The following is a 15,182-nucleotide window of genomic DNA, read 5'->3' on the forward strand; positions in this document are numbered from 1 at the left end:
AATATCTTTTTATAACCCACGCAGAATAGAGTGAATCCTTAATCTGAACTCTGTTCTCTAGAGGCAGAACCCAGAGACAATAAAAGCTACCCGTGTTCTCCTGGCTAATTGTTCAGTTCTCTATTTGTACAGAAACAATTATGCACCAAAGTACTAAGTCACTGCTTATTAACAGTATGTAGGGACAGATTGCTAGGCTAAGAGGCTAGGCCAATGGCATGTTGTACAAAGTAGAAAAAACTTCAAGTGTCAGTGTGGCTGCAATAGACTGAGTCTGCTAATTTAGAACTAGCCTAACTAAAAAGTGAGTCTCCACCAGAAAGCTGGCCATTAGAAGAATTCTTCGGTCCTGATAAGCCATGAAACAGGTGAAAATATAAAAATGGCCATTGATCTTGCTGGGTCCTCTTTAGCTTCTGCTATGATGATGACAGAGGAGTGACAAAAAAGATCCTACACAGGACTCTGGCTGTAGACCTAGAGGGGGACCTCAGAGACTAAATGGTCCCATTTTCCAGGAAAAAGAAACTAAAGCCAGAATAGTGGAAATTACTTACCCAACTTAACCAACAGGAGCAGAACTCTATAGCTGGAAGGAACCTCAGAGGCATCTAGTCCAATTCCTCATTTGACATAAGAGGAAAATGAGGCACAAGGAGGGGAAGGGACTGGTCTAAAGTCACTCACAGTCTTTGTATTAGAGAGAAGATTTGGAAACAAGTCCTCAGAGTCCAAAGCCAGAAGTTTTCTCATTGTACCATGCTGCCATTCAAATAGAGACTGTTGAGAATTATACAGTATTTTAGGCCATCTATAAACATGAACTACTGAATAGAGCACTGGCCCTGGAGTGAGGAGGACCTGGGTTTGGATCCGGCCTCAAGACACTTAACACACACACACAAAAACTAGCCATGTGACCTTGGGCAAGTCACTTAACCCCAATTGCCCTCCAAAAAGCAAAACAAAAAAAACCATGAACTACTGGTCCCCTAAATGTGAAATCCTTGTTTGAAAACCAGTCAATACCCTGCTGGTATTAAAAAAAAAAATCCTCTTGGTAACAAAGTCACATGTATGACAGTCTTGCTATTAATAAAAAGCAAAAAACAAGGGCTTCAGCTTTTAAAGAGATCAAAGAAGTTAGTAGGGATGGTTTTACCATCTACCCAAAGGCAAAAAGACATCATTTCATGGGTTATTTGGTGAACTCATCTGCAGAATTCAGATTACAAAATAAAAGAGACCAAAGGTCTAAGGAATCTACAAAAGCATCACACTTCTTTATCATACATACTTCCTTCAAGAGAGCCTCAACTAACAAATGATCAAAGGATATGTACACAGCTTGGAAAAGAGCAAATTATCAATGACCCTATGAAATACTGCTCCAAATCACTAATATAAAGAGAAATGCACATTAAAATAACTAAAGTCTCACTTGATTCCCTCAAAGCATCCAAGATGATTTTTTATATATGGAAATAGTCAATATTGGAGAAGGTATGTAAAGTCTTTCTTTCCCTACTCCAATCCATTCCCTATTCAGCTACTAAAGTAGTTTGCCGAGGAGGGCAGCTAGGTAGCACAGTGAACAGAGCACTGGCCCTGGAGTCAGGAGGACCTGAGTTCAAATCCAGCCTCAGACACAAAAACTAGCCATGTGACCTTGGGCAAGTCACTTAACCCCAACTACCCTCCAAAAAATTTTTTTTAAAAAGTGGTTTCCGACACCACAGATCTAACCATGTCATCACCCTCAAACTTCCACTCAAGAAACTCCAGTGGAGGGGCAGCCAGGTGGCGCAGTCAATAAGAACGCCAGCCTGGGATCGGTTCCGTCCTCAGATACTTAACACCCACACAAAATAACTGGCCATGTAACCTTGAGCAAGTTACTTAACCCCAATTGCTTAGGGACAGCCAGGTGGTGCAGTGAGTAAGAGTGCCGGCCCCAGCATCAGGAGACCCATATTGGTTCTGACCTCAGATACTCAGCACCCACACAAAAATAATAACTGGCTGTGTAACCTTGAGCAAGCTACTTAATCCCGATTGCTTTAAAAAAAAAAGAAACTCCAGTGGCTCCCTATCACCTATAGGATCAAATACAAAATCCTCTCCTTGGCATTCAAAGCTCTTCATAACCTAGCCCCCTCCTACCTTTCCAGTCTTACTCCCTACCACATACTCCTCCACCATCCAGTGACAATGGCCTCCTGGCTGTTCCCAGACATTCCATTGGCTCCAGGCATTTTGTCTGGCTCTGGCATGCTCTCTCTTGATTTCTAACTCATGGCTTCCCAGCTTCCTTTAAGTCCCAACTAAAATCCCATCTTCTATAGGAAGCTTTTCTCAACCCTCTTAATTCCAATGCCTTCCCTGTTAATTATCTATTCATCCCATATATAGCTCATTTGTACATACCTGTTTGCTTGTCTCCCTCATTAGATTGTGATCCCCCTCAGGGCAGGGACTGTCTTTTGGTTGTTTTTGTATCCCCAGTGCTTAGCACAGTGCCTAGCACATAGTAGGCATTTAATAAATGTTTACTGACACACTGTTGGTGGAGCTGTAAATGAAAAATTCCAAGGACATCTAACACAAAAAAGGTAGGTCCCATATATAACAAAATAATTAGAACAGCACTTGTGGTAGAAGAAAAATTCAAACAAAGTAGGCATTAATCAATCAGGGAATGACTAAAGCAGTCACAGTATATGAATGCAATGGAATACTCCTGCGGAATAAGAAACAATACCAAGAAAACATCAGAGAAGCATGGGAAGACCTATATGAACTGATATAGTGAGCCAAATCATGATGACAATAATGTAAAAAAATGATTACAGTGTTAACAAAGACAACACTAAAAGGCATCTTAACTGAGATTCAAAAACAACAACTACTTTCTATTCCAGAGAACCACTGATTCAAACAAACCTCCCATCAGATGCTGTCATAGTGCTATCACAAAACCTTTTTGTTTTGGCAAGACATCTTTGGACTTCTATGGAAATTTCCCAAGCCCCAGGGTACACACCCCCCTCCTCCAGGATGAGAAGGCCATGCTAAAGGACAAATTCTAATGGTTTACTCAGAAAAACTCAATTAAGAGGAAGTGCTGTTTACAGTGAAATGACTATGGTATAAAAACAAAAGATATCAATGAAACCTTTTGAAAAGTTTTTTATTGATAGCTCTTGTTGTTATATCACCTTCATCTCCAAATATATCCCTTTACCCTCCCCTACCCAGTCATCTCTTGCAATAAAGAATAAAAAAGCAGGGGGAAAAGACCAGTTCAGCAAAACTAACCAACATATAAACTAAGTCTGACAACATATTCAGTGTTACACACCTGTAATCCCCCACTTCTGAAAAAAAAAGAGGAGGGGTTCATTTGTTCATCATGTCTTCAGGGTCAAGCTTGACCATCATAATTTCACAGTGTTCTATTTCTGGTTTTGCTTGTCACTGTTCTTTCCATTTGCATTATGGTAGTCATCACATATATTGTATGCATGGCTCTGCTTACCTCACTCTACATCAATTCATGTAAGTCTTCCCATGCTTCTCCAAATTCTTTAGTCATCATTTCTGACAGCACAGCAATAGTTCATTGCATTTAAGAACCACAACTTGTTTAGCCATTTCCCAATTAATCAATCAATCAAGAAGTATTAAGCACCTATTGTGCGTCAGGCATTGTGGCAGGGATACAAGTACAAAGAATAAAACAATCCCTAATCATAAAGAGCTTACATTCAAATGCGGGAGACAACAAGTATATATAAAAATATATACGCTATACATGTAAAGTGAAATAAAGTAGTTAAATACAAGTAATTTAGGAGGAAGGGCACAAGCATTTGAGGGGATTAGCAAAGGCTTCATGCAGAAGATGGGGCATGGTGCTGGTAGAGTTGGGAGCTGATCCAATCATTCTGGAGAACAATTTGAAACTATGCAGAAAGGGCTATCTATCAAACTGTGAGTACCCTCTGATCCAGCAGTACCACCACTATATCCCAAAGGAAAGGGAAAAGGACATAGCTGTATTTAGAGCAGCTCTTTTTGTGGTGGCAAAGAATTGTTTGAGGGGATGACAATCAATTGGGGAATGGCTGAATGAGTTGGGGCATATGATTGTGATGGTATTGTATTGTACTAAAAGAAATGACAAGCAAGATGATTTCTGAAAAACCTGGAAAAACTTACATAAACTGATGCAAAAAGAAGTGGGCATAATCAGAACATTGTACATAGTAACAGCAGTATTGTAAGATGATCAACTATGAATGACAGCTATTCAGAGCAAGACAATTCTAAACGACTCATGCTGAAAAATGTTGTCTACCACCAGAAAAAGAACTGATAGTCTGAATGCAGATCGAAACATTCTTTTTCACTTTCTTTATTTTTCTTAGGACTTTTCGGTTTGTTTTTCTTTCGTCACACAGCTAATATGGAAATGTTTTTGCATGACTGCACATGAATAATCTAGATCAAATTTCTTGGCTCCTCAAGGTGGGGGGAGAGAAGGAAGGGAGAGAGAGAATTTGGAACTCAAAATTTTAAAAAATGAATGCTAAAAATTTTGTCTACATGTAATTGAGAAAAAAAAATATTTTAAAATCTCCAGAGGAAAAAAAATGTTCAAAAGCTACATCTTAAAGGAAGATTGAAGGTAAAGGCTAGAGGGAGCATATCCAGGTGCAGAGATGAGATATGAAGCACCTTCTGTGAGGAATGAAGAGAAGATCGGTTTGACTAAATACCAGAGTGTGAGAGGGTGAGTTAGGTCCAATTAGTCTGGGAAGAAAGATTAGGATCATGTGGTTTAGGGCTTTAAAAGCTAAACTGAGGACTGTATATTTTATATTAGAGACAATAGAAGCCATTGGAATTAAGTGAGTAAGGGAATGACATGGTCAAATGAGCACTTAAGGAAAATGGTTTTCACAGCAGTGTATATTGAAGGATTGGAGTGAGGAGAGACTTGGGGCAGAAAGAGTTAGAAGACAATTGCAATAGTCCAGTAGAGAGGTGACAAGGATCTGAATGAAGGTTATAGCTAGCTGTGTGCATAAAGAGAAAGAAGTATAAGTTGCAGATGTTACGAGGGTAGAAATAGCAAGATACGGAAACTGACTGTATATGTGGAGTGAGGAATGAAGATAATGCTGAGATTATGAACCTGGGAGAATGGAAGGATAATGGTGCCTTTGACAATAATAGGGAAGTTTGAAGGAGGGGAGATTTAGAGGGAGGAAAGATAATGAGTTCAGTTTGAAGAAAACATGGAAAAAAAGTAATTGATAGAAAAAAGTTGAGGATTTGAGGGTACAGGGGAAAGGCAGGATATAGTCTGCTGGAGAACATGAGGGCAGTGGGTTGAGATCAAGGATTCATGAAGAAAGGGTGGTTTTAGCAAAGAGAAGGATCATGTTTTCATCAGAGATTGGGAGAAAGAAGAAGTGAGTGGAAGATGAAATCAAGGGGGTTTGTGATGAACAGAATGAGAAGGAGCTCACACTGAATGTTTTCAATTTTCTCAGTAAAGTAAGAGGTAAGGTCTTCAGTAGAGGGAAGAGGAAGAAATAGAGCTTCTGGGCGGCTAGGTGGCCCAATGAGTAAAGTGCCTTCCCCAGAGTCAGGAGGACCCAAGTCCAGTTCCAGTCTCAGACACTTACCACCCACACAAAAAATACTAGCCATATAACCTTGGGCAAGTTACTTAATCCCAATTGCCCTCCAAAAAGCAAAAAGAAGTAGAGCTTCTGAGGGAAATTAAACAGAGAATCAAATGGGGAGAAATAAAAGGACTGCCTTGCTCCATCCAGTGAGGGCCCAGCTGAGGCTGAATAACATACCCCATCAGTACTGTTGTAAGATTTCCTCTAGCTTCTTCAGTGGCTCACGAAGAAGAACAGAAGAGGTAGATTGTGGGAGGAATTCAGAACTGAAGTTTAGCAAAAGAACAGTGGCCACAGGGCAAGGGCAGGAGGGATTCAAGAGCAGAGGACAATGGAGGATTGAAATGGCTAACTAAAAGGTTGAAATTGGAAAGGAAGGAATGTGATATCAGAGCAAAGACAATGGCCTGAGAAAATACTGGGGTGGAGGCAATGGAGGTTTAAATTTTGTTTCCAGATCCTTGCTGCTATAATTATTTTGGTGCATACGGAACCTTTCTATCTTTGACTTCCTTAGGGTATATTGCTAAGCAGTGGGTCCATAGGCATGGACATTTTAGTCACTTTTTCCCCCATCGTTCCAAATTGCTTTCCAAAAAAGGTGGATGTCTCCCCAAAATCCCCCTCAAAAATTAGGTTTTTTTTAATACAAGAGTTGAAACAGTTAAAAACATCTCAAAACCCAAAATTAACTAACATCTTAGAAAGAAAATGATAGGCTACCAACACTTGAGTTAATTCAGACATTACCATCTGTGTTACTAGTCAGAACCTATGACCTGAACAGCTCCTATCCAATCAACATAAATCAACTTTGACTATAGAAAATGGATACAAGCAAAGACATTGGCTGCTTTCTCAGAAAAGTTTAACCAATATAAAAAAATCACCACAACAAAGAGATCAAAATAGTCTCCATACTGCTTCAGTCAGTAAATCTCTTTGATTTCTTTACCAAGAAGAACAAGTTGGGGCAACATGAATTTGGATGAACTTCTTGGCAAAATATCACAGAGAAAGATGACAAGATTCTAAGCAGAATCACCTTGAAAAATAGTGGAAAGTCTTAGGGAAAGAAAATACCCAGAGTTCTCTCCAAGACACACCTAAGCTACATCATCCCAAGATTATGTGTTTAAGAAACTAGAAAGCAACCTGAAGACAAATTACTCTCTGTATGTAGTGTACTGCTGTATTACTATTGCTACTATTATTATTATCACTGCCAAATTTAACAGCATTTGGGAAATTCTGTTATGATACTCTTAAAGAACAGACAGAGACTTATAGGTGAGACAATAGTAAGATAATGATTCAAAACTGCTTTAATGGTTGGACCCAAAAAGTAATCACTAATGGGTTAATATCAACTTTAAGGACACTGCTATTAACATTCCCCCAAGGATCCATGCTTGACCCTGGGCTAGTTAACATTATTATCAATAACTTAAAGGCAGAGAGGTGTTTATTAGATATGTAGGTGACCTAAGGAGAAAAGGGACAGCTAATAGAGGATATTCTCACCAGAGTGAGGATAAGAAGAAATCTTAGGCTGTAACATGGACTAAATCTAAGAAAATTAATATAATAGTGGGAAATGTAAGGTCTTAACACTTGAGGTCAAAGAAATGAGGTTCTTAAGTACAAGCTGGGGGAAGTGTAGGGAAATAAGTAATTATTCTGGGAGCTCTTGTGAACAGCAAGCTTGGTCCAAGTCCACAACTCAATATGGTAGCCAAAAAAGTAAATACTGTTTTTGATATTAAAAGACAATGTAGACATTAAAAGAGGTGTAGAGTCCAGGACCAGGGAGGTGATAGCCTTGCTGTGCTAGGCCCTGGTCAGGGCCTTTGTGGAGTACTTTAGGAAAGACAGTGATAGAGTATGAAGAAGAGGACAACCAAGAAGCTCCAATTTGTGCCATGAGAATGAGACTGAAGGAACTGGGTACATTTAGCCTGGAGAAGAGAAGAATTGAGAGAGGGTGAGGTGAAGGAGAGACATGAGATTTGTCTTTAAATATCTGAAATTCAATCACCTGGAAGACAGATTCGATTCAATAAAAACCACAGATTTAGAGATGAAATGGACCTCAGAGGTCTGGTTCAGCTTGGCTCCAGAGGGCGGAAGAAGTGGCAGAGGTACTTGAAGTTTAATGTCTAACAATTAGAGGTTATCCACTGGTCGACTGGGCAAGCCTTAGGAGGTATGGGGCACCCACTTTCCCCTGACCCCTAACATTTTCAAGTAAAAGCTGGTTGTTCACTTGTTGGGGATGCTGTGGTTTCTTGTTCGGACCTGGGTGCCTATCAGTTAAACCCCTTCCAATTCAGAGACACCAGAACAACGGAACCAACATATTTAGACTAGCCCCTCAATACCAAATGAGAAATCAGAAATGGTATTCAAGTAAATAAAGTTGGAGAGAATGGCTGTAACTACAAGAGACATTCATACAGGAGGCAAAACAATTTTCAAAAATCCTTAGAATTCCCTCTTTTCTATGTAGAGAGCTATGTAGGGAACGTAGTATAAACTGCTGGACTTGTTCAGAGTGGTGCTGACTTGCTGCTCCCCACCCCCCCCCCAATTTGTCATCTTCGTTACAAGGGATGGCTTTCTGGGTAGGGCAAGGGGAGTGATATATTCAAAAATGAAGGTTATGTAAAATTAAAAAGATATAATCTTTTACTTAGATGAAAAATAAAGAATAAAAATCTTAAAAACATTCAGACACTTTAAAGCTCTCAAATGAGGAAGATTGCCCCCCCAAAACCATCTATATCACTATTGCTTCCTCCCAAAAGGCAACCAAGAAGACATCAATAAGTACTTTCTCGTCTCAAAAACTTTTATGATCTATGCATATATTGAAGGTATCCTTGATGAAAATACAGTATGTGAAGGGAACGGAATGGCTTTTGCAGACATTTCTCTTAATTAACATAGGTTTACCAAATACAAAAACTTAGCTGCCCTTGATGAGTTCAAGACACCCGGCCCAGATGAACTACATCCTGGAGTACTGAAAACCTGGCAGCTGTGATGGCTGGACCACTGCCAGTGACCTTTGCGACCCTGTGGAGAGGTTACATCGTAGAAAAAAACATTTTAAAAACACAAGGACACTGCAGATCGACGGTGAGGCAGAGAATTCATAACCAAAAGATAGCGGAGATCACACAAGACAGAAATAAACCATTTTGTTCAATGCAAAAGTTACAAGTTTGGCTTTTTATTTTTCATACACAAAATCACTGTAACTGGAATAAGAGGAGAAACTGATTTTATTTCAATGATCTTTAGCTCAAATCTCTGATAACAGGCTAATATCCAAAATAGAGGGAAATATCACAAATTTAAGACCAAGCACCATAACTAAAGAGCTAAGTGGTCAGAGGGTATGAATAGCTTTTTAAAGAAAACTGGCAAACCATCAGAGTATCATATTTTAAAAATGCTTCCAAATCACTAATAAGATGAGAACTAGAAATAAAAACAACTCAGAAGTTTCACCTGATACCCATCAAATTGGTCAAGATGATGAAAGATGGAAATAATGTCTGCAGTAGGGAATGTTGCAGTATGATGGAGCCGGATTTAATCCAACTACTCTGAAAAGAAATTTGGAATTTTGAGAAAAGTTGTGAAAACTATTCATACCCTTGGACTGAGCATTCCAACTACTGGACATATACCCCAAGGAGGTCAAAGGCAGAAAGAAAGATCCCACATATACCAAAATGTTCATAGAAGCACTTGTGGTGGCAAAAGGAAAGAACAAAACTGGTTAGAAATTCAACTAGATTTAATTCAATAAACATTTATTTTGTCTACTTTGAACCAGGTGATGAGGTTATAGACACAATAATGAAAGTTTCTAACCTCAAGAGGTCTACATTGGGGAGGGGGGGAGAGGGAGGAGGGAGATCCAATACATACAAAGACAAATAAATACACAGTAACTGGGGGGCAGGGGAGGGGCCACAAGCAACTGGGAAAATGGAGAAATGCCTCTTCTAGGAGATGGCACTTTTGCTAAGCCTTGAAGGCAGCTAGGGAATCCAAGAGACAGAGATGAGAAGGGAAAGCATCCCAGTCCATGCAAAACCAGAGGCAGTAATCCCTGTATCTGAATGGCATGGACAGGGAATAGCAAATTTGGCTGAAAGCAGACTGCATGCTGGAAAATAATGCGTGACTGGTCTGGAAAGAGGCTGGAGCCAGACTGTGAAGGCCTGTAAAGGTGAAAAAGAGGGGTTTTATATTTTATTCATGATTCAGTAGGGAGCCCCTGATGCTTCTTGAGCAGAGGAATGGCATGTGATATGTGGGCTTTAGAAATATCACTTAGGCAGCTGCATGGAGGATGGACTGGCAAAGAAAGAGACTCAAGGCAGGGAGGTCAATTAACAATAATCCAGGGGTGAGGTGGTGAAGGTCTGAAATAGAGTGGAGGAAAGGAGAGACACTTAAAGAAATGTTGTAGAGGCAGAATTAATAAGAACTGGCAAATGATTTAATGGGTGAGGTAGCAAATGAGAGCGAAGAAAGTAGGTGCCCATCAAGTGGGGCACAGCTAAGCAAACTGCAGGATATGGAAAGTAATGGAATATTATTGTGCCACAAGAAACAATGAATATGAGGAATTCAGAGCAAGAGTTCTAAAAGCAGCAGGACATTTTGTAAAATAAGCACACAGAAACCAATGCAGAGCAAAGAAAGCACAATCAAGAGACCAAGATATACAATAATTGCAATAATATAAAAGACAACAATACTAAAGGCAGCTAAACTCAGGATAAAGGCAAGGCCCAATGTTGATTCCAGAGAACAAAATGATGAAACACACTTCCCTGTCTTGGCAGAAAGGTGGTGGATCACTAGTTTCAAATGCTGTACAAGCCACCAGATTTGATTGCTGTCAATTGGTTTTGCTTCACTATAGGAACCAGGACAATTTTGGAAGATATATCTGTGGCATGAAAAACAAAAAGGCATCCACAAAACTTTTTTAAAAAGAAAAAAGACTGTTATGAATGAGATGAGTACAGCAGGACTGGAAAGAGGCAAATGCTGTCCCAATTTTCCAGAACAGAATCCACAGATTTTGGGCTAAGGAAATTGATTTTGAGTCCTGGCAAAAATCTGGACCATACTGTTAAAGGGATTAAAGTAAGCATTTAGAAACAGAAGCAGTGATTACAAGGAGACAGCATAACTCAAAAAAAGACATCAGGCCTTACTAACCTTATTTCATTTTTTGATGGGTAGAACAAGGGAATGCTAGACATATAAAGTGTTCACAGGTTTTAGCAAAGCATTTGAGAAAGTCTCTTTGTTATATATTTGTGAAAAAGAGAAGTGTGGGTCAAACTACTTCAATTAGGTAAATATGGAATTGGTTGAGTGTCTACATTCAAAGAGTAGTCATTAATGGGTCAATATCATCTGGAAGGCCATTTTCAATGATGTGCCCCAGGGCTATGCTTATTAGCCCTGAGTTACTCAACATTTTTATCAAGATTTGGATAAAGGTATAGATGGTAAGCTTATCAAATTTGCAAATAACACAAAAGTGGAGGGTTAGTAAAATATACTGGATGAGAAAAATCATGATTCAAAAAACCCTGACAGGTTAGAATTCTGGCTCAAATCTAATAAAATGAAATTCAATGTCATCTTACACATGGGTTCAAAAAAATCAGTTTCACAAGTATAAAACAGGTGAGCTGTGGCTAGACAGCACTTTATCTAAAAACTGTCTGGAAGTTTTAGTAGACTGTGAGCTCAATGAGTCTGTCAGAGCAGCTAAATAAAAAGCTAGGATAGTCTGAGGCTCTGGTGAAAGAAGCAGAGTCCAGAAGTGGGGAAGTACTAAGTCCCATAGTCCTTTGCCCTGGTCAGAGCACACCTGGACTATGATGTACAGTTCTGGCTATCACATTTTAGGAAAGATATTGATAACCTAGAGAGCACCCAAAGGTGGGTAACCGGAACAATGAAATGCCTTCAAGATGCTACTAGATGAGCATCAGTGGAAGAAACTTTAGAGGTCTAATCAAGAGAAGGGAAGACTCTGAGGAATGTGACAGGCATCCTCAAGTATCTGGAAGGTTTATATGTGGAAAGAAGGCCTAGACATGTTCTGCTTGAACACAGAGGGAAGGGCTAGGAACAGCAGACAGAAGTGCCAAGAGAGGAAATTTAAGGTTGCTGTAAGGAAAAGGTAACAAGTATAGATGAGGAATGGACTACGTCCAAAGAGAAGGGGTTTTCCTGAAAGTCTTCGAAAAGAATTTCAATGAGCACTTGTTGGGTATGCTGCAGGAGATTCACGTTCATCTTTGTTTTGGACTACACGGTCTCGAGGTCCCCTCCAACTCTGAGATTCTGTGTGCTGTATGGATGAATTACTGATGTATGGATTAACAAATACCAGTGAAATCATGGATCCATCAAAGTATTATATCAGTTATTTTTCTAATCCCTCTAGAGTCCTAAAAGAGTAGTAGCTGAGTAAGTTGACATATGCTTTCTTTCAGGAGGAGACTGGTAAATTCATTCTGCTTTGTCTTCGGGTTCCAAGAGATCTGGGCAGTTCTCTTTTATGATTTCTTGAAATTTGTCTAGTCGCTCTCTCTTTTTTTTGGTTAATGCTTTCAGGGAGTCCAATGATTCTTAAATAATCTCTTCTTGATCTGTTTTCCAGATCAGCTGTTTTTGCTGCACCTTACTTTTTCTTCCATTTTTTTTTCAGCCTTTTGACTTTTTTTTTAACATTTCTTGTCGTCTTGTAAAATCATTAGCTTACACTTGGTCAATTCTAATTTTTAGGGAGTCTTTTCTTGTACATGGTTTTGTACCTGTCATTGCAAGCTGTTAATTCTCTTTCCAAATTTTTCTTCCACAGTTCTCATTTCTTTTCCCATTTTATCCTCTTATCACTTTCATCTGGTTATTTAAATAATTTTTAGCTCTTTTTAACTCTTCTGTTTGGGCTCACGTCCAAGATGTGCTTCTTTGAGACTTTGCCTGCAGATCTTGTCATTCTCTTTTTCTGAGTTTGTTTCATGGGCATTCTTATCACCATAATAGTGCTTTATGATGGGATTCATTTGCTCATTCTCCTAGCCTACTTCTTACTTGTGACTGTATATAAGGGTGGGGCTCTGTACTATGCAAGAGGGGGATCTCTGGGCTGAGCTCCTTTCCTCTTGGGTCCTTCTGCTTTCTTGGGGTACTAAATGTTGTGTTACTGGATCTCAGGAATAACTCAAGCTGGAGACTTGCAAGTTTTCACTGCTTCTAAAAGTGGTATGATATGGGGCAAAATCTGGTCACTGCCCTCCTGGTTTAAGCTCAACAAGATCTTGACTCAGGTCTGAGCAACACTCCTATGAACCTGTCCTTGGATGGAAGTTTTAATAGACTGCTTTTGAACTCAGTCACTATGAGCCAGCTAGGAGGCTCTTCTGGTTCTGAGGCACAGAACTGCTGGATTCTCCTTGGTCCGGGATTCCTGCCCTGATTATTCCTCTGAAGGCTTCAAACTGGTTTGGAGGCTAAAACTGAGACTCCGCTCTGCTCCTGGGATCAGTCACACAGCTACTGTTTGAGTCCCAACTTATTTTTCACTCAGTATACAGCCTTGGGCCAGTGACCACTCCACAGCCCAAAATGTTGTCCCTGAATTCAGTCTCCTCAGTCCACCCTGGATCTGCAACCCAGAGTTGGGTAATGAATGACAAAGCTGTCAGCTGGTACTTTGCTCCCAATCTCTGCACAAGATTACAAGTCTGGGGTCTGGGATCTGGTCTTGCCTGGTACACAGCCTTGTTCTCTTTTAGTCCCTGGGCAGAAATGCTTCTTGTGGTGCACTTCCAGTCAGATTTCATCATCTGTGTCCACAGATCTCTCCATCTATTTCCCTAGGCCAATCTAGGCTAGAAAAATGACTCAGTGTGATTTTTTTCTTGGATTTCCCCAATCAGAACTTGGTCAGACATTTTGTCTTGATCTTTGTGGAGAAGCTGGACTTTCTTCTTCATGCTACTCCACCATCTTGGCTCTGCCCTCTTCGCTGCCCCACCCACCCACCCCCCTGCCATGCTTCATCTATACACAACAGCAAACTATAAGATTGGTCTCTAAAAATAAAAGCGCTGGATTTGGAAACAGAGAACCTGTGTTAGAATCCTGGCTCTGCCACTTACTACCCATGTGACTTTAAGTCAGTCCCTCCCCTCTCTGGTCCTCAGTTTCCTCAGAAAAATGAAAGGGCCTCTTCAGTTACATTCAGCTCTAAATCTATGGTCCCATGGTTCTATATACTTCTTCTATATTCATAGACAAATTGAATTTAACAAACTTTTATTAAGCACCTAATATCTATAAGGCATTAAGTGCTGGGGATACATTGAGAAAAATGAAAAAAGCTCTGTGTCCTCAAGAAGCTTACATTCTACTGGGGGCTACATGTCCACAAGACAATTTGAGAAGTAAGACAGCATTAACAACTAGGCAAATGAAGAGAGCCTTCCTGAGGGGGTGGCACCTGAGTTAAGCCTTGAAGGGAGCTAAGCATTCTACAACAAAGGAGTGAGGAAGGGGTGCATTCCAGGCAATGAGGCATAGTCTGTGCCAAAGCATGAGGGTGGGAGATGGAATATCATACTAGGGAAACCACAAGCACACCAGTTTGGCTTGAACGTAGAGTGTGAGAAAGAGAGCAATGTGAAATCACTCTGCAAAGGTAAGCAGGAGCCACACAAAACTGGAAAACAATTGCAATGAGCAAGGCTACCCACAAATAAATAAAATATTCCTCTCTTACAAACAAAATCAAATCTAAGCCAAGAATCACAGCAAATGTCCAAGCCATACACATTTAGAGTAGCTTTTGGCTTCAAAAGCATAAAATACTGCTTATTTCAATCTAACATTAGTGATTTCGCCAAAGATAACATTTTCAGGAATAGACACACCCATTCTGGTAAGATAAAGCAAATAACTGAGCGAGAGTTCAATTTCAAAATGTTTAGGTTAATTATCCACTGGTTTAAAAAATGAATTGTGTATAAGAAGAGTCATATGAACGGATGGAAGGTGAAGGAAACCAAACCAGGAAAAGATACATATTGATTACCACAATGTAAATGGCAAAAAAGGCAAAAAGAAGCTGAACATTGTGGGTTTCTAATGCCCCAGAGTGACCCTAAAGCTGAGATCTGAGAGTGCCCAGCACCCTCCCTTCTTTACACAGGTGGGGGGGATATGGGTGTGGATAATGTCAGAGTTAATGTGTTGGTCAGTCTTGCTGAACTACTTTTTTCCCCTCTTTCTTTTTTATTCTTCATTATAATGAATGGCTCTCTGGTTGTGGGAGGGGGAAGGATATATTAAGAAAAACACAAGATAGCAATAATAGAATTTTGAAGCAAAATAAGAATTGTGTATCACTGCTCTGCTGGTGGTGCTAAG

The 15,182-nt window shown here is 39.9% G+C and overlaps 1 protein-coding gene across 3 annotated transcripts in view; it reads right to left on the minus strand.

The window, feature by feature from the left end:
• The window catches only part of SMARCA1 (SNF2 related chromatin remodeling ATPase 1), a 114,449-nt gene that overhangs the window by 82,083 nt on the left and 17,184 nt on the right, over positions 1-15,182 (minus strand). The window lies entirely within an intron of this gene.

This window comes from Petaurus breviceps, unplaced genomic scaffold, assembly GCF_028583685.1.
Source record: "Petaurus breviceps papuanus isolate PSGF00001 unplaced genomic scaffold, PetGlider_PUasm1.0 90881, whole genome shotgun sequence".
In the NCBI taxonomy this organism is placed as follows: domain Eukaryota; kingdom Metazoa; phylum Chordata; class Mammalia; order Diprotodontia; family Petauridae; genus Petaurus; species Petaurus breviceps.